Below are 19,718 nucleotides of genomic sequence, written 5' to 3' on the forward strand. Positions count from 1 at the left end.
GCAGCATAAACAGTAAAGTTTTGCAATAACCTTGTATGATCTGTAGTTGGTATTTCCTTATTTATTCCCTGTCAATGCCTCTCTCTTAGAATAACAGCTATGGCATGATTTGATTGCATTGGTGTTTTTTTCTTACTTTGGAGCTCTTATACTATGTATGGTCAATGATTATTTGGAGTTCTTATACTTTGTATGGTCAACGATTTTGCATTTAAAATAGCTTAAAATGTGCATCAATCCTTATTGTAGTATTTTACATAATGATTTTTAGAGACTTACACATAAACCATCAGTTGGAGTATTCTGTATGGATAATCTGTATGTATTACCACTTATGCACAGGCACCAAAATTAAATAATATTATTTAAAATAATAATAATAATATTGTAAAAGAGGATCAATTAAAGTATTACTATGACATAACAGTGGAAGCTGATTCAAGATAAACACTAATATTTTTATAGCAGTTGCAAGAGAATTGCAAGTGCAGTATTGCCACTTAAATGTATATTTGACATGTTGAGAATACAGGGTTGAGACCACCACTATCAGCGTGATACAACTTCTTCATGAATACAGGAGATCCTTTTCTGTACTGCTCTAAACATCAAGGCAGTGATATATGCTGAATATGCTTCTGTTATTGTTTCTCTAAAATACAAAAAAATCCAAGCAATAAAACTGAATGTGGGTGGAGTCCCACTGTGTTTTGAATAGGAATGGGCCATACCTCATGACTACTTAAAATATTGTTGCATAAAAATAAGTCATGCTACTGTGAAATGATCAAAACGTTATAACAAAACATACTAATATATATGTATGTATAGATGTATGTGTATTTATATGTATATGTATAGTTAGCTTGTATATACATGCACGCACACGTACTATTTGTGTAGCTACAGTGTTTTAATACATCATATGTCCTTGTATTAAGTATATTTTAGAATAAGACACTGTCCTTGTTTGTGACAGAAAAACAATTTATGTAGTAAGTAACAGGGTAGCAGCAGCTAGGGAGCCAAGCTGCATCTTGTTCTGCTCTGTGGATTGTGTGCAGGCTTTTGCTTTCACCCAGCCAAATTTTAAGCAGCAACAATTGCTCTAAACATATTTCCTCACATATAATGCACAGGCCAATTTATATCAGCTTCTTTTTTTTAAGTTGCATTTATATTTCATAGATTTCATAGACATTAGGGCTGGAAGGGACCTCGAAGATTGTCAAGATGCCCAAAAATTTAGTGTCATCGGCAAACTTAGCCAGTGCACTTCTGTCACCAATGTCCACATCATTGATAAAGATGTTGAAGAGAATTGGTCCAAGGACAGAGCCTTGGGGGACACCACAATGCCATAATGATTCACTACCATTGACCACTAGTGTCTGGGTCCAATCTCGGAGCCAATTTCCTAGCCGTCAGACTGTGGTGTAGCTGAGGCCACAGTTGGCCAATTTTTCCATGAGAAGGTCATGGGACACCAGATCAAAGGCTTTCTTAAAATCCAGGTATATGACATAAATCTCTTTTTCCTTGTCCAGTTGATATGTCCAGTTGATAGAAAGAGATGAGATTAGTCAGGCAAGACCTACCCATGACAAACCCATGCTGGCTGTCCCTCAGAATGTTGCTCTCAGCCAGGTTATCCAGAAGGGTCTCCTTGATAATTTTCTCCAGAATCTTACCAGGGATTGAAGTCAAGCTGATTGGCCTGTAATTCCCAGGATCTACTTTCCACCCTTTTTTGAAGATGGGTACCAGACTGGCCTTCTTCCAGTCCTCAGGTACTTCACCTGAGCGCCATGAGTTTTCGAATATTTTTGCCAATGGTTGGGCTATGACACCTGCCAGCTCCTTGAGTACTTTAGGGTGTAATCTGTCAGGACCAGCTGACTTGAAGGTGTCCAGCCTCTCAAAGTGATCCTTTACTAAATCAACACTGATGCTGGGTATAAATACACCCTCACCCTGGCTGTTCCACATCTGGCTAGGCAGGGTGGTCCCATTGGACTGATGAAAGACTGGGGGACTGAGGGAGCAATCTGCCACTCCAACTCCCTAGCCCTGAAGGTCTGCTACTTCCCAGAGGCCTGCATTTGGGACATAGCAGAGAGGATCCCAAAGATTATCTGTCCCTCCGACCACTACCCTATGCTCCTTATCCATGTGGGCATGAATGACAGCTCAGCCGGGTCCTGAGAGACTACTGAGGACGGAGAGACGGGTCAAGGTAGTCGAGCAAAGCACTGCAGTGCTGGTGTCATCATGAAGGCTTTGGCTTCCATGATCACAGTCCACTCTTTGGTGAGAGAGGCAGTGGTCTGCTGGATAGAGATGGCCTCCACCTCACTCCGCTGGAGAAGAGGCTCTTCTCAGCCAGACTGGTTGACCTGCTCAACCAGGCTTTAAACTAAGCCTGCTGGGGGTTGGGGGGATTACCACCACTGGAAGACCACTGGGCAACCTTTGTAAATCCAAATCAGGGATGGTGGGACTGGGAGCATGGCACAATATAAATCCACATATATAGAAGAAAATATGTAATATAGTTGATATTTTATTATATGGTAAATACATATATATTTTCTATTGTATTTCTTTTTCTTTTTTTAATACTTCAGGGTTTTGTTACTGTAAATTTGGTCCTCAGATCACCCATCAACAGGCTACCAGTATGGTCAAAGCAGTTGTTTCTGGATCTCAACTGAATGCTTACTTTCTTATGTTTTAAAAAAAGGAAAAGGTCTCTGACCTAATTTCATTATTTGTTATTTGCAGCAGTACAGGGATGTGGCTGGCCACCTGGGCAAGGTAGAAATGGCGACTTCTGGTTGCTGCCGCAAATGTTCAGTTGTTGGCAGTAGCTACTTTTAGCCCCTATCATACCCCTAGTTATGCCAAGATTATTTGTCATCCTGTATCATGGTATAATGCCATTGTCTGGTAAAATGGACAAATGTCTACTTCTGTTGTGGCTAATCCAACCCAAGTTTTTCCAACAAATCTGTAATTCGTAGGAAAATAAGAGGGAAAATAGTCCTTTTTTTTCCTTTTTTTTTTTAAATTTATTTATTTTGGCATATAGCCACAAAACCTTGGTAATCTCATTAGAATTGAGTAGGTCAGCAGAATTGCACAAGATAAAATCCAAGTGGCTACAGCATGTACTGCTGTTGACTGAATAGCTGTGAAACTTTTCTTTGTCATGTCTTGCATGCCATTGGTTAAGGGAGGAGATGGAGGAGGTTTTGCTTCTGTCTTACAGACCAGACAAACTGAGGTTCTGAGCACCTGTGGTGGTAAAAATCCCATGTTGCATTTCTTCTGAAATATCTTCTTAACTGTAACTGAAAATCTCACACACAGTCTTTCCTCTTCCTGATCCCTGTAGGCCTCTGATGAGAGCTGCACCAGGCAGTGCATTCAACTGAGGCTTAACTTTAGACATGTTTAGGAACAAATCTTACTTATCCTTTCTTCTTCTTGCAAAACATTATTTATGAGGGTGACATCAATTAAACTTATCCACCCTTCTCTTTGGCTGGCAGCTCAGGTATAATGCTTTGCTTCTATCTTCTCATTTCTTCTATCACTTCCCCTCTGAAAAGCAGAAAAGAACTGAGTTGACAATTAATCCTCTGCCCTTCATACAGCTCAGGTACCTGCACCATTTTCACTCAGTTCTTATGTCCATCTTCCTCCCTCCTGTCCCAGCTGGCAGAAATAACAGTGCTGTTGTGCCTGATGTCATTCTTTTGTCCACTAGGTAGGAAACCAGAACCATTTACTTGCCCAGACGGCCTTTACTCATCACTGGCTTCTGGGAACTAGAGTATTAGGATATTTTCCCCAAAATAACGTAACCTTTGATCTTAACTCAGCATCATGTTAGTCATAGTACACTGATTTTTATCAAAAGGAGAATTAGTCAGCAGTTAAGAATGAACTGATTCCCAGTACTATTGTCCTAACCTGTCTGCACAGAACAGCAACTAATACAAGTTCTTGTTACATCCTTGCTGCAAATTGTTGCCTCTGGTCTGATTTAGCAATAGGTCACAGTAGGGTGAATGGTTTAGACCACTCGTGCATATCTTAACTTCATCTTTTGCCTCATCCTTTATTTTTCAGTGCAGTGCATATTGTTACTTGCTGTTATTAGAAGATGACTCCTTCATTTTAGCTATCAAAGTGATAAAATATTCTTCTGGAGTGCATTTGTTCATTCCATGTTGTGTGTGAGTAGTTTACATTAGAAGGGACCTCCTGCATCACTGAGTCCAGTCCCCTGCAATTGCAGACAGCTGAATTGCATAACTCCTTTTCATAAACTGAGCAAGCTCTGTCTTGAAGGTAATTAGGTTTTCCCTTCCAGTACCTCAGCCTTTTGGACAAAGATGCCTCTGTCTTTTGCCTCTTGTTCTGAGTGCTCTCTATATCTCCTACTTCATAGCTGACAATGGCTGTGTGTAGACGAAACAAGAGGTGTGCGTGCATAACACTTTAAAGTGGGCTAGATACTTTTGCACCACTTTAATGATGTCAGTGTTTGCATGCCTCGGCAGTGTATTGTGCATTAATTCCAGCCGCTGTAGGAAATTTGGCAGTGTAAGGCTCCTTAAATCACTTGGGGTGCAGCAAACTAAAACTCCTTGAAGGAGTTTTAGTTTGCTGCCCCTACAGCTAGAGTGTGAAGCACTGGGCTCTGCAGTTTTGTGGCTCTGTAGGAAGCCCTGCAGGCAGCCTGGCAGCAGCCTGGGAAAGCAGGATGCCCAAGAAAAGCAGCGAGCTTGATCTTCCCCCACCTTTGGAGCCTGCTTGCCTGAGCTGTGCAGGGGCCCGGAGCTTCCCTCTGTGGCTGCGGTGCGCCCCAGAACTGCCTGAGATGTGTGCCTGTGGGCAGATGCTGCCAGGGGGGGAGGTGACCACTGCCATGGAGGGAAGCAAAGTCCCCCCCACAGCCCAGGGACCGCTCCTCCTGCCGGCTAGTTGCCCTCCCCTCCCCAACGGAGAGGCAGGTAAGTTAGCAGAGTGTGTGCATGGCACGGACGTTTAATGAGCCCTAAATTGAAGCAGTGTTTTTTAAAACCCACAGCTTCAGTTTAGGGCCAGTGTGTCAACATTTTGAATTATTTTACTGCTAACCATTTTAGCAGAAGCATCTAGCCCTCGACCTCACGCCTCTCTAAACAACTTAGTCTCTGAAGTACCACCCTACCCTACCCTGCTTTCTCCTTTACTTAAAACTAGCTTGGGTAACTACCTCTCTCATCTTCTGCAGGTAAGTTTTCTTGAACCACATGTTATGTACAACTCACATGTTTTGGTAAGCTCAAGCTGTACTGTTGATATAGCTAAGGACCTGGGAAGGGGAACTGTGACAGGAGTATTGCTACTCCTCCCTCCTGTTATGGGCCAACCGCCTGCTTACCCCCTGCCATGCCTTGATCTTAATTGATTAATTGATTGATGTAATTAGCAGGAGGCTGCCCACTTTATGCACCCTGGTGCCAGGGGACGCTATCTACAGCTCCTTTTCCTCCCCTACACAGCAGCCCAAGCCTCGCAGATGGTACTGATGTGGTTTTGACCTGGGCCCTGTTGTGACTTGGCCCTCTCCTTCACCTCCTTGAGGCTTCTCACAGCTCCCTCCCTTGCTCTGGGGCTTCTCACTGCCCCCTTGCTCTGGGGCCTCTTGCTCCTCGCAGCCCTCTCTCCAGGCTCCTCACTGCCCCCCTTGCTCTGGGGCTGGGGTCAATGCATCCCAAATGCAGTGCCCTCTCTGGTGCCAGGGTCCCCATGCTACCGTGGAGCTCCTCCAACCCCTAATAGCCTCACCCCGTCCTCCTGTGCAAAACAGCAAACACAAAAACACAAAGCCCCTGGGCTATAACATAAAAAGCTAGACTGTCCGGCTAAACAACATTCAGTCCCTTACGCAGAAAACACTCCAACCCCCGGCCGCGACCAGGGGCTGCTCTCACAGTCAGGGTTCTCCCCTGGCCAAGCTCCTCCTCCCTTGGCCGCCAGAAGGGAACTGCCCTCTTGGCCTCCTGACTGGGCTTATATGGGCCAGGCCCTGCCCCTTCCTGTCAGCTGGCTCCCCAGTGGTTGTCCTGGCAACCAGCACCTGTTACTCTGGCTGCCCTGGTAAGTGGCAGCTGGGCCTCCCCCTTTGTGCCACTAGGGGTCTCTCCGAGCTGTTTTCTGCTGTCAGGTGCAGGGCACCTGAGTGCTCTGCGACAGAACTTTTCCACTGTTTTTAACCATCTGCCTGAGCTTACTTTCTGCAGCAGCTTCTGCACAGAAGCTCTTAAGTTGTCAAAACAAAATTCTGAAACTGAAAATGTTATCAATTTAAATTTGATTTCAAATTAAGCTGTGTAAGCTGAGTATAATTTTTATTATCCAGGTTCATATTATTTAGTGAAAACCTACATATTTTAACAAAAAAAGTTTCAGATTTTGCACTGTGATGCAGCATAGTGCCACAATAACTTGCAAATCTTTCAGCAGAATCACTTTGCCCAACAAAACATAAGTTCTAATTAAAAACAGCAAAGGGAAAAGGTATAACAATGTGGTCCCTACTAGATTTAATACGTGTGCTACGTGGGAAATAAAGAATGAGATAACATTGCCATAATCATCATTACTCAATTAGGCTTCAAACATGTTATTAAGTGGTAAATGCTATTTGAGGGTAAAGTTTTGTTCCCATGTATATATGAGACAAGTTTTTCAATTAATTATATATCTTTCTTTCTTTATGCAGGTGATTAGTGTGTGGCATAGTGAAGAGGGCAGTGGACTGTGATTTGGGAGCGGTGAGTTCCAAATCCAGCTCTGCCATTGTTTCTTGGGTGATCTTGAACCAATCACTTGCCTGCTTATGTATTGTTTTTTTATTTAAGGATAGGAAGCAGTGATACTGACCTTTGATTGCTTTGAAATGTAAGGATGAAAAATGCCAAAAAGAAAACAAACTAGGTATAATCATCTTCCCTGTCAGGCTAGGATTCTCTTGGTCTGCTATCTGGTACCATATAAACCAGTACAGCCTGTTCAATGGTTGGGTTGTCAGTGACTAAATCATCACCCCTACCTGGGCTAGCCTGGGTAAGGAGGGTGTGTGGGCACTTAGCAGGATTAAAAACAAGACCTGTCAAAGGGTGGATGAGCTTCCTGCGAGCCAATGGCCATCCATACCTGGACAGGAGATGGGTGCCTCCAGGTCACTCTGCCCGAAGAATCACCAATGATGCAAAATAACTCAACTAACTTAGGGGCGTTACAGCATCTAAGGTGCCCCAGCGGTCATAGAGGCCTCAAGACTGACTTGACTCACCCTGAGAATCATCTTCAGTGACTAATGTATCTATCTCCATTTTCTATTTTATTGACAATCAAATAGCACCAAAACAGAACTACTTTAGTGTTTTTGTTCGTATCTTCTGCATCAAGCAGCCAGAGGAGAGGCACACACTTCCCATAATATGTAAATAATAATGATAATATTCAGTGCTTACATGACTCTTCTTCCATAAATTTCAAGGATAAGGCCATGATTTATGACGAAACTGTGGAAATACAATGTCAGGAGGTTTCACAAGTCACAGAATTTGGTTAGAACAAAATCTCCTGACTCTTTGTATAGCTCCCAATGCATTATGCTGTCAGTGGTTGGTATTCTGCTCCTCTTCAGGGTCAATATATTAAAAAGGTGTAGCTTGAGAAAGCTTTGAGGGAGAGCTCCTAATTATTTGAAGATTATAATAGGTGCTTTTCTTTTGGTTATCCTAAGCAAATGTCAAAGTTATTCAGTTCATTGTTCAGAGATTTTTGTCATTTTGGCCTCAGTCTTCTCTTGTCTTGTGATATATTCATCTACCACATCTTCAGAAATTTGTACTTGCGTTATTTCCTTCAGATTTTAGTTATGAAGCAGAAAGAATAATTCAGTGGAAACTATAAGATAGTCCACAGCTGATAAACTCTTGCTTTCAGATAATAATTTTGTTTTCATTTCCTACTAGTGAATACTTAAGAAGCTGTAACAGCAAGTAAGGAAAGAAGAATGAAGTACCAACTTGGAAGGAGTAAGAGAATGGGATAACAAGTCTTCTGCACCCTGGTTCTCTTGAACCAAATGTTGAGACTTTCTATAAGTTGAAACTGCACTGTATATTTTAAGTTAGGGACCACAGTTAAAATCCTAATAGTTTAAGCTCAGTGCACGGGTATCAATTATATACATTTCAGCAAAATAACTTATCTTGTAGGCTTTATTTCACATTTTCTAATGTGTTATAGAAAATGACTGAATGCCTATACTGTCTGTCTGTCTGTCTGTCTGTCTGTCTGTCTATCTTCAGTTTTGCAAATTTTCAAAACCTATCTCTAATTTTGGATGTCATGGTTGCAACCTTGGGATTCTGAGGAGTTATCACTTCTGAAAATCAAGGTATTTTGTGCATTGTTATATATGCACAAATTTTAGTTGCCTGTTTTGGCACAGCCACATTTGCTAATTTTGGCAGAGGTAGATATACATGAGATTCCCAAAACTTTGACTCCCAAAGTTAAAGGTCACTTTAGTAAATTGGGTTGTGCCTAGGCATTTTTCACAATAGATTGCAAGTCCAGATGCTCTTCACCTAGGGGTGCTGATGGAATTGGCAAGGGTCATAGCAGGGGCTCTGGCCAGGTACCAGAGGATTGGAAAAGGGTCAGTGTGGTCCCCATTTACAAGAACGGGAGGAGGATCCTGGCAATTATAAGCCAGTCAGTCTCACCTCGGTCCTTGAGACGATGTGGGGGCGGTGGGAGGAATAGCAGGTGTGCCATGACTGGGAATTCCTCGTTCATGGGGAATAATTGCAATCCCCGATCCCCATCACGAATCCCCATCAACAGTGGTGGGGGGAGGGGAGGAGTAGGCCCAGGCCCGATGTGGGGGAGGAGAAGCTGAGCTACTGCGGTGTGGGGAGCAGCGGGTCTGGGCTGACCTGGAGGTGGTGGGGGGATGGAAGGAGTCGGCTTGGAGTGGATGTGGGGAAGACAGGGGGAATGGGGAAGGAGTGGGACTGGGCCTGAGTGGGGGAGAAGCCGGCCCACCACAGTGGGGGGGGAGCAGTGGGCCCAGCCCGATGCAGCAGCAGGGGGAGGGGAGGAGTGGGCCTCCTCCCCTGCATCGGGCCTGCGTCCACTCCTTCCCCACCCCCCACTGTGCTGGCCCACCACCACTGGGTTGGCCTGGGCCTGCTGCTCCCCCTGCTGTGGTAGCCCAGCTTCTCCCCAGCCTTGGCCCTGGTCTTCCCCTGCAACGGGCCAGGGTCTGCGCCTCCCCTCCCCCTGCCGCTGTGGCGGGGAGTGGGGGAATGGACCTGGACCCCAAGCAGCAGAGGGGAAGCTGGGAGCTGGCCCAGATGGCAGTGCAGGCCTGGGGCTCTATCCCTGCCTGCTCTCACCCCGCTGTCATTCTTGATGGGCGGTTGGCTTGTATAATCATAATTGGCCCACATGAAGATCCTTCCATCAGGCCCCATGTGCTCATGTACATCTGTTCCATGCTGTTGAATTCATAATAAATGAAGAAAACTCAAGTTTAATGCCAGCCCAGTCCATTAAAATTAATGGATTAACTTTGTATTAGGGACATAGGACAGGAAGAGACCTCTTGGTTAAGGAAATGTAGTCCTTTGCTATTGTAAGCCACCATGTCATATGCTCTCTTTCATAAATTGGTCAGGTTTAATCTTAAAAGCAGCAAGTTTCTTTTGATTTCTCCAGCTTTCATTGGAAAGCTGTTAGAATCCTCACCTCTAAATAAACTTTTTTGTTCCAATGTCCAACCCATGATCAATTTATACTGATTTTTTTGTGTGTACATCCTTTAGTTTAAATAGCTTTTCCTGGATTCTTCTGGTGTGTTTTTAAAGAAAAAGAATCCTTTCCCCTTTCTACCTTTTTGCTAAGCTAAACAACCCAGTCTTTTAGCCCCATCTCTGAACATAGGCTTTCTATTCCTGCTGATCCTCCTTGGAGCTATTTCTTTCACCTATTCCAGTCTGAATTAATATTTTCTTGACCATATATTAAGCAGGTCTTCACAAAGGTGAAGTCTCACTGGTGTCTTATCTGCTGGAAATATTTTTCCTAGGATGTCATTCGGCTTTTTCGTGGCCACTTCATTTTTGTGGCTCAGCCTGTGATCAACTGCTGCACAAGGTCTTATTCCTCTGTCTTTTCCAAATGATAAGCTACCTGCTAAATACTAAAATTATTTTTTTAATCCCTCTAAATATTACTTTGCAGATTATACAATATTTAATCTCGCTTCTGTTGTGGTCCTTATTGTCATTCACATCTTTCTTAGAACAGTGTTTAGATGACTATTATGTAATATCTGTATGATGAATCCAAATTTTGTGTTGTTAGTCCATTTTATTAGCACACTTCTAATTGCGTGTCATGGTCATTAATGAAAATAGTAAATAAGGTCAGTTCCAAGGCAGATCCTAGAGGAATGCCATTAGTAAGCTCCCTCCAGCATGATAACCTATGTTTCAGCAGAACTTTGTCTCCTTTATCATATGAACATAGGAATGGCCATTTACTAGGGGAAATCATATGTTCATCTTGCCCAATATCTTGTTAGTTACACGGTAGCAGAGAGTGGATGGTAAAAGGAAGAGTGAACAGGGGATGACCAGGGTATTTCCCCTATTCCTCTCCCATTTGCAGCCTCCAGCATTTAGAGCGTAGGAAGTTCTGATTTGCAGGCTGTATCCCATGGTCAATAACTACTGACTTACCTTTCCTCTAAGAATTTGTCCAGTCCCTTTTTGAATCTGGTTGAACTCTCAACTTCCGCAACATCTTGTGGAGTTCCACACTTAAATTACTACCTACTATTTCTAGGTAGTATAATTGTGCCTACTAGTTTAAACTTACTAGTTTCATATTATGACTTCTAGTTCTTGTATTGCGAAACTTAGTAAATAAAAAAATCCCTATTTACTTTCTCCTCACTATTTAGTATTTTATTAACTGTTATCTTCAGGCATCTCTTGCCTAAACTGAATAGGCCTTGCTTCTTTAGTCTGTCCTCATATGGAAGCCCCTCCATACCACTAATCATCTTGTTGCCCTTTTATGTACCTTCTATCTCTTCTATAATGTTTTTGGCATGTCCCCACAGGCAGGGGTGTGCACTTGCAGCTGCAAAAATAGCAGTGTCCATAGTCACCAAGTTTTATTTTGCTGGGGAAGGGGGCCTAGGATGATGACACCCCTGCAGTATGGCTGGAGCAGAGCCAAGCAAAGCCTATAGGGTGGAGGGGCAGATGCAGGCTGCCCATTGTGAGCTCAGGGCTCCCCACCCTGCTGCCCTCCCCCCAGCAGCCCCATGCTGCCATGGCAAAGAACCCTTTGCCTACCTGGCAGCAGCAGGAGGCACAACTCCACATTGCTGCCCCTGCTGCTGTATGGTAATGCCCTGGCATAGGGCTCCCAGGGGGCAGCAGAGAGGGAAGCCCCGAGCCCCCACTGGGCAGCCAGCATCCGCCTCTGCCCCATGCACAAATCTGCAGAGCATGTGCCCCCTCATGCACTGCTCCCTGGGAGTGCACCAAGTGGCAGGAAACTGCCCCTCCTGCCCCCTGGATGAACCACCTGTGGCTCTGTCCCACTCCCTGCCCCAGGCCCCATGCACTGTCCTGGGTGGGCAATACCCTCTGGCCCAGCCTCTGCTCCATTCCCTTCGCCATAGGGGCCTCAATCCATGCCCCCCCCACCCATAGGCTTACCTGCAGACAGCTGGGGCAGCTGCTCTGCAGTCCCGCCTGGGTCTGTATTCCTGGCCACAGACAGCCTGGCTTCTGAAGGATTGGGCCTTTGGCTCCCATAGGTGTCAGGAGTGTAAGGGGAATCACACCCCTATGAATCCACCCATGATAGTTATGAAGTCCACTTCAGCGAACAAAGCACTTTGTGTACTTTTTTTCCAAACTTCACTCTTTCAAAGTTAAGATGTTTCTGAACTCCTGCAATGTGAAAAGGGTTCTGTCATTTTCCCTATGCAGAATGGAGCCATTGATAAAGTTTCTGTGCCTATTTGTTTCCTTAATTGAGAGATCTAAAAGTAAAGAGATATCAGCATAAAGACTGTCCAGGTAGATAATGGAGAATACTAAGTTTTGTAGGAGACCACCAAGGTGGAACCAATATTTGTAGTCCTACTAGAATAAAGGTAGCTCAATAGCATCCTTCCAGTATGCTTCTGTAACCAATATCTACGGGGTACTTGACCATGCTCTTTGCAATCACAGAAGCCTCCAGAACAGATGCTACATTTACTAAGGTACATCAGCCTTTGCTCACCTAGAGCAGTGGTGCTCAACCTTGTGGCCCCACAGGCCAAATGAGTGGCACAGGGCTGGTCTGCAGGCTGGATTGGATCCCACATGCCAGAATTGAGCCCACACACCCAGATCAGGCCCCACACAGTTTGGCTGAACCCCACATCCTGGGATTGGGTTCTCTGCTGCCTCTGCATGCTGGGATTGGGTGCTGGGGCCCCACACCACATCTGCCCAGTCTCATGTGCCAGGATCAAGTTCTGGGGTCCCATGTTGCACCCATCCAGCTCTGCATGCCAGGATTCAGCTTCAGGGCCCTGCCCTGCCCTGCCCAGCTCTGCGTGTCAGGATTTGGCTCTGCAACACTTTGCACATCTGATATAGTGTGCAGGGCCACAAGACATGGTGCTGGGGCTGGATCTGGCTTATGGGTCAGGAGTTGAGCACACCTGACTTAGAAGATTCCAAGACCCACCCCCTGTATGAGGGCTATGGCATTACACCTAGAGTGAGGCTTTGCATATAGACACTCTCTCAAAGGAAAAAGATTAGTTACTTGACTAGAAACTAGAGTTCTTTACAATGTGTTTGAGGTGTTCATTAAATTAAAGAAGTTTAAGGAATATGATGGTAATTTAAAATCGTAAGTCTGAGTACAATCTTTGTAAATCTGAGTATTTTTAGTGCGTATTTAAAATATTCACTAGATTGTATTTAAATTGTCTAATGCAAAATATTTATTGTCTAATGTGCATTTCTCCATGTGTTCTTTTTAACATTTCTGCATAAATACCTACACTTTTTTATCCTTCTCTCCATTTTTACTTTAATGTTTAAATGTAGTTTTCGGCTTTGTATCATGACCTTTTTGCTTGATTTGAGTAGAAATGATGTTGATTTGTTAAACTCCCTGCATGACATTGCTAAATTATAAAGTTTATGTTCACACTCATATTCTCAATTTTTCTGTATGCAAAAGTGAAGTATGTCTGACTGGATGATGAAACAAATGTGCCATTGTTTTTTATAAGTTGTTGCACTTCCTGAATGATGAGGAAAGTATGAATGTCTAATCTTCTTGTTTTTTCTCCATAGTACTTGCTGATAAAGTGGAATTGAAAAGAATCCCTCTAATCCAGGGGTGCTCAGCCTCCAGTCTATATGCCAAATGTGGTTCTCAGAGCCCCTGCATGTGGCCTGCAGGACTCCCTACAGGTCAGGAAATTTGGTGGTGGAGGAGCAGTGTCAATGAATATGGCTATCCTTCCCCTACCAAATTTCTAAGGCTCACATGGTGGGTCAGAGCCTGGCCATGCCCACACCCTGCACAGCTGGATCAGGGTTGGGCCATGCTCCCTCTCCCCCTTCTTCTTCCCCTTCTTCTTCTCCTCCTCTGCAGCTAGATCGGTGTTGAGCCACACCCATTCTCTCCCTCCATAGCTGGATGGAGCCAGGCCACGTGCTCTCCCTACCACTGTAGTTGCACTGGGGCCAGGCTATGGCATGAAAGAACAGGTCAGGCACTGTTTAGAAAAGTTGGGCTTATAAAAGTCCATGGGACTGAAAGGGATGCACCAGAGGGTGCTGAGGTAGTCAGCTGATGTGACTGCAGAGCCTGGCCCAGTAGCATAACAAAGTGAGGTGATGGGGCACCAGCCTTAAGTGCCGACACTGGAGGGTGTATAAAAATAGCAGCAGCCAACAACACAACCATTAAGGTTTCATGAACCACTATTACACTGAAGGTACCCCTCCAAAAATGCCAGATATTTACTTATTTTTTAATTACAGAAAAATAATAGAGCAATTGTTTGGGTGCAAAGAACTTAGAGACCACAGAGGTCAGAATGTTTTAGGATCCTCTGGGTTTATCTTGTGAACCTTGTGAAACACCTAAGAGTGGTATTATTGTGCAGAATTCTTTAAATGATCTCATGGCACCCCAGAGTGCCTTGGTTAAGAATTGCTGATTTAAACTTTTTTTGTAAAGAATTTTGAGCATCTTGCAATTAAATCCAAGTCAAAGATCTGCCCAAGTAAGAAAGCTCAGCATTCAGGCATGGTTAAAGCACTAAGTACAACTTTCAAACCTGGACTGAGGCCTTGAGCTGAGTTCATATGTGACTTCCAATGAGCCGCCATATGGACATGTACCATAGTTTGCCTAAGGTCAGTGGTTCCCACACACAGGAACCTGCTTAGCAAACTTCTCTTTCTTCTTCTTAGTGCTATCACAAGAGTCACCTCACAGGCAGCACAGCCACAACACAGGTGAGAATGAAACCAGCAGCACCTGAATCTTTATTCATCAATAACAAAAATATACCTAATTATGCTCTTACCCAAGTACCCTTATGGAGCTCAATGGAAATACACCAATGCACAGTCTGTGGAGAATCAGGCACACTGCCCCTAATGTATACAAACTTAAACTTGCATCTATGTAGAGAATTAACTGTGTGTCAATACAATAAATAAATAGGTATTAATAAATTAGCATTTTTATGTTGCCCTAAATCAATGTATCAATATTTATTTCAAAATAAAAAGTCCTGCTTTGATTTTAAGTGTCTTAAGTAACTGCTTAAGTTTGGGTGAAGACTAGTGACACTCAATTTTGAGGAGAGATACAGAGTTATTTTAAATAGTGGCCTTACAAAGCAGATATAATACCACTTTTTTGTCTGGTGTTGGATGGCTGTCATCAGGTTTTTCTGCAGCAGCTTTGGGTCTGCTGGATAATATCAAGCTTGTTTATAATCCATTACTTGATACACACTAATCTCTGTACTTCACAAGTGATATGACTGTCCTAAATTATCTTGTTCTTTTCCTTACCAGGCTTTTAGTGTGAACTTCTCTACACATTACATTTATGCCATGATTAATGTGTTAATCATGGTGTAAATGGTTGCTACATATGCAACCAATTTAAGCTGTCAGGCACAGGGGTCAGAAATTCTCAGAGGAGCAGTTTAATTCTCTAGTGGGGGAAGCCCTTCCCCTAACTGGGAGCCCCTGATCCCCTACCCAAGCTGCTGGGCACCGGGTTTTGATAACTATCTGAATGTCAACCCCTGGGTTCCAGACATGGGGCTGTTTGGCAAAAGCCAACAATCAACTGATTGTCTTCCCAGACAGCCTTGGGTGAACTGGACCTGGGGCTGTCTGACCCAGGGCTGACAATCACTTGATTCTCAGCTCTAGCCCCACACCAGTGAAATGAACTGGTTCACTCCAGGACTGATCAGCTGATTGTCAGCCCCAGCCCAACTTGCTGGTGCAGGGAAAGCCCAGCAACCAGCAAGTAATAATGGTAAATTGGGATCTGATCCCCAATCCCAAAATCATGCCTCCTGCCATGCATGTATGGCATAGCAGGAGGTGTAATTGTTGGGAGCAGGGATGGGGTCCATCAAGCCATTAAATGAGTGTATGCGGCATGCCACCATTTTGCCTGTCTGTTAGCTACCAGATAATTTTTCTTATATCCTGTTTTTTATTTTCATGTAAGAGTTTTACATGGGTCCTTGTTCCATCTGCTCTTTAGCCCTGCTGTGTCTGCTTCTCTCCCAGAGACCCAAGGAAGTGTTCTGGGATACCCAAAAGCTTGTTTAAGTCTCTCCAAGATATCACCCACAAGAATTCTTGCCTCTTACATATTTCCTAAACTAGGCATTTTCAGTCCCTGGCCTGTGGCCCGGTGCTGGGCCATGGCAGGTCAACTGCCAGTCCACAGCAGGGTTGGCTGCTGGACCAGAAATGGCCACAGACTGGCAAATTGTAGCGCCCCCCCCAGAGCTGGGCAGAGAGGCAACAGCTCCTTCTGCAGGGCCCACGGCAGCACAGGATTTGGCCCACCCTCCCCGCCCAGGGGTTGGGGATATCCTTACCTGGCTGCTGGCCAGAAATTCCAGCCGCAGTCGGCTGTGACTCCTGGGCCATGTTTTGCATAAAAACTTTGAGGACCCTGTCATAGACCATTGCAACTACAATATCATGTCACCACTAGCCTTCAGTAAAGCATTTGATGCAGTGCTAATTTGGAAAATTATTGAACTAGAAGGGAGGGAGATTACTACAAGAGTTGTGGCGTGAGTAAGGCAATGGCAGAAGGGAGGATGAGAGTAGGCTGTGTATTTCATCACTGAGGAACCACTAAGGGGAAGAGAGGTTGCTGCTCAAGGATTTGTCTTGGAACTGATTTTATTAAATATTTTCATCAGTGATCCTGTCACAACAAATTGGAGTGCGATAAGGAAATTTGCTGATGGCACACATCTGGGAGATATTTTTAATTCACTTTCTTCAGAAAGATGTATGTAAATCAGTACAATTGGATTGGATTGGAATAACATAAATGAAAACCTGGATGACTTGTAGTAGCCATGTGTCCATCTCACAAGACAATAAAATTGTGCTGAGTGAGACAGCTCACTGAACATGAAAGATGAAGCAAAGCTGGAGTGACCTCTCCAGGATGTAAAAGTCTAGGCAACGTAGATAGAGACACCAAGTTGCACACACACTAGCATCTTCCTTTCAGCCTTGCTGCTTTACTCCAAATGAAAGGCAGGTGCCAGTATGTTTGGAACCATCTTGGCTGCAGGAGTTTCGAGAACGCAGGAGATCATCCATTTGTCCATCTATCAGGTCTCCACTCCTAGACTTGCTGCCAACTCAAGTTAAAGAGCCCAATCTACCCTATTACGGAGTAGACCTTAGTTCTACAAACTATTGGCAGTATTTTCTCTGCCAGGAGTAAGACTAATACCCACGTTTAAGGTGCTCTTCTAGACATTTGCATCCTACAGGTTGCCAGGTTATTTAACTCCAAATACTGGGCAGTGGCTAGCAGTAGCAGGTAGTTCCATCTACTGTAAACTATGGTAGCAGGCAAACCTGACCTGATTTAAGGACTGACTTTAAGGACTGGAGTAATGGAAATAAGAGGAAATGTAATTGAACAAAGTTCTCCCAGGGACTGATAACAAGAATCTTGTCCAAAAATCTTGTCATAGAAAGATTACTTGTCCTCTGGAAATGACAGGGGAGGAAGTAAGACCTGGGTGTATTAGTTGATCATTGTATGACTGTGAGACACCAGTGTAATGTGCTCATGAAAAAAGCACATGCAGTCCCCGGGTACATTTGGTGAGCTATTTCCTAGAGAGTTAGAGAAGTATTAATGCCTTTGCAGAAGACGTAATGAGGTCTCATCTTAGCTGTTGTATGCAGCTCTGTTCACTAATGATCCAACTAGAGGCGCTGACAGAAATGACATTTGTCACATGATTGGCCCCTTGAAAGTGCTCTACAGCCATGCCTTGATAGAAGAGAATGGCTGCAGAACACTTTAAAAGTACCCAGTCATGTGACAAATTAGCCCTCATGTAATGAGGGTTCAGATGAAGGTGCTCCAAAGAAGACTGCCTTCATCAATTTCTGGCTGATTGGGGCTGGGCTGATGCTGCCCAGCCCCACCTCTAGTGCTATCTGCAGGATGAAAAGGGAGGGGAGGGAGCTCAGGCTGCGGTTTGCCCAGCCTGCACTGGAGGGGAGGTGGGTACATTGGCGCCCCTTCCCTTCTCCCTGCTCCCATCCTGGAGATCGCACCAGAGATGTTTGGGTGGTGGGGCCTCAGACAGGCAGCTCCTTCTAGATGGGATCAAGCTTCACTTCAGAACCACACCCCACCCAACCCAGCAGTGAATGTCTCTTGTGTTTGGGACGGGGGGGGGGGGCAGGGAGGTTGCTGTAAATGATGGCACTTTCTGTGAAGCAGCATGAGTTACACTGGGGATTTGCATGTCTGTCAGTGCCCTAAAAGACCATGGGTTGCTTAGCTTAGCAAAATGAAGGTAGAGAAAGGGATGCGATTGCTTTTTATAAGTTAAATTGAGTTGGGTTGTAAACACCAGACAGAGAGAAGACACTTTGAAACAAAAGGACAAAGTACAAATAGCTGTAGGTAGTTTTTGTATCTTTATGGCTTGTGTAGTCCTTGAAGCTCTACCGTAAACTATGTTATACACATTCTTGTTGAATGTCTTCTCATAAACATATAGTAGTTCTCAGAGATTTTGTAATTACTTGCAAATGTAAGTGGCATTAGGTCACACAGCTTACCTCCAAACGAAGAAACACAGCTGGCCAAATTAATAAATGCTCATACTGTGGTGAAAAGACCTTTTTATAAGCATTGCTTGGTCTACCAGAATTCAGATTAACTTGGAAATATGCTCAGTATATAGACAATCTTAACTTCAAAGACAGCTGTAATCATCTCTTTCAAAAACTTTCAAATCATCATTTGTATCACTTTGTGTTAGATCCATAAAATCTTAACCAGAGAAGCAAGACTTTTTCTATGTGATTTATCATTTGACTGTATTTGTATCATGTATACATAATCTATGTATATGTGTGTGTGTTTGTGTGTGTACAGATCAAGGATACAAAGTCTGTATAAAAAATGGTAAATGAAAAAGCAATTGATTTACCATTAAAAATATATTTGTCTTTGTCATTGGCAACCCCCACTGTTACCCAAGTGTGTTCCTAAATAAATTTCTAGCATTTCCCCCCTCCATCTTTTAAATCTATTTACTTGGACTTCTATGCTGGGCTAAACAGTGGTGTCTGAGCATCTCATAACTTTTTTTTAGCCACAGTAGATCATTTTCTCTTGCATTGTGGCCTAGTAAATATGGGGAGAATGTTTTTCCTTCTTTCTTTCCCTCATGTGCCTTCTTATTGTATTGTTATACCTGTATGAAAATTAAATCAGACAAGTAAGTGTTGCACTTTATTTTGAGGGTGGCAGATTTGTGAATTTTTTGCTCTTCGACTCAGGGAAATTTATCTCTTTTTTTGAGTTTCATCTTTGGTAGGATTGAGAGTTTCATTAGTTCCTAAATAACATAACTGTTGTAGGAGATCATTAGTGTGGCAAAAGAGAGAGCACGTAAAGCAGCTTGAGCCATACCAGGAACTTTTTGTTTAAGATATACCCTGCCCTCCATTAACGCTGACCTCGTGAAGGAACACCTTGAGAAGCTGGATACCTTCAAGTCAGCCGGCCCTGACAATCTACGCCCCAGGGTACTCAAGGAGCTGGCGAGCATCATAGCCCAGCCTCTGGCACGGATCTTGAAAACTCCTGGTGCTCTGGTGTAGTGCCCAAAGACTAGAAGAAGGCCGATGTGGTGCCAACTTCAAGAAAGGGAGGAAAGTGGATCCAGCTAACTACAGGCCCATTAGCCTGACCTCTATTCTGGGGAAGATCTTAGAAAAGTTTATTAAGGAGGCCATCCTTGATGGACTGGCCGACACCAACATCCTAAGGGA

This window comes from Crocodylus siamensis, chromosome 2 (genome assembly GCF_052110815.1).
Source record: "Crocodylus siamensis isolate JL-2025a chromosome 2, ASM5211081v1, whole genome shotgun sequence".
Classification (NCBI taxonomy): Eukaryota; Metazoa; Chordata; order Crocodylia; family Crocodylidae; genus Crocodylus; species Crocodylus siamensis.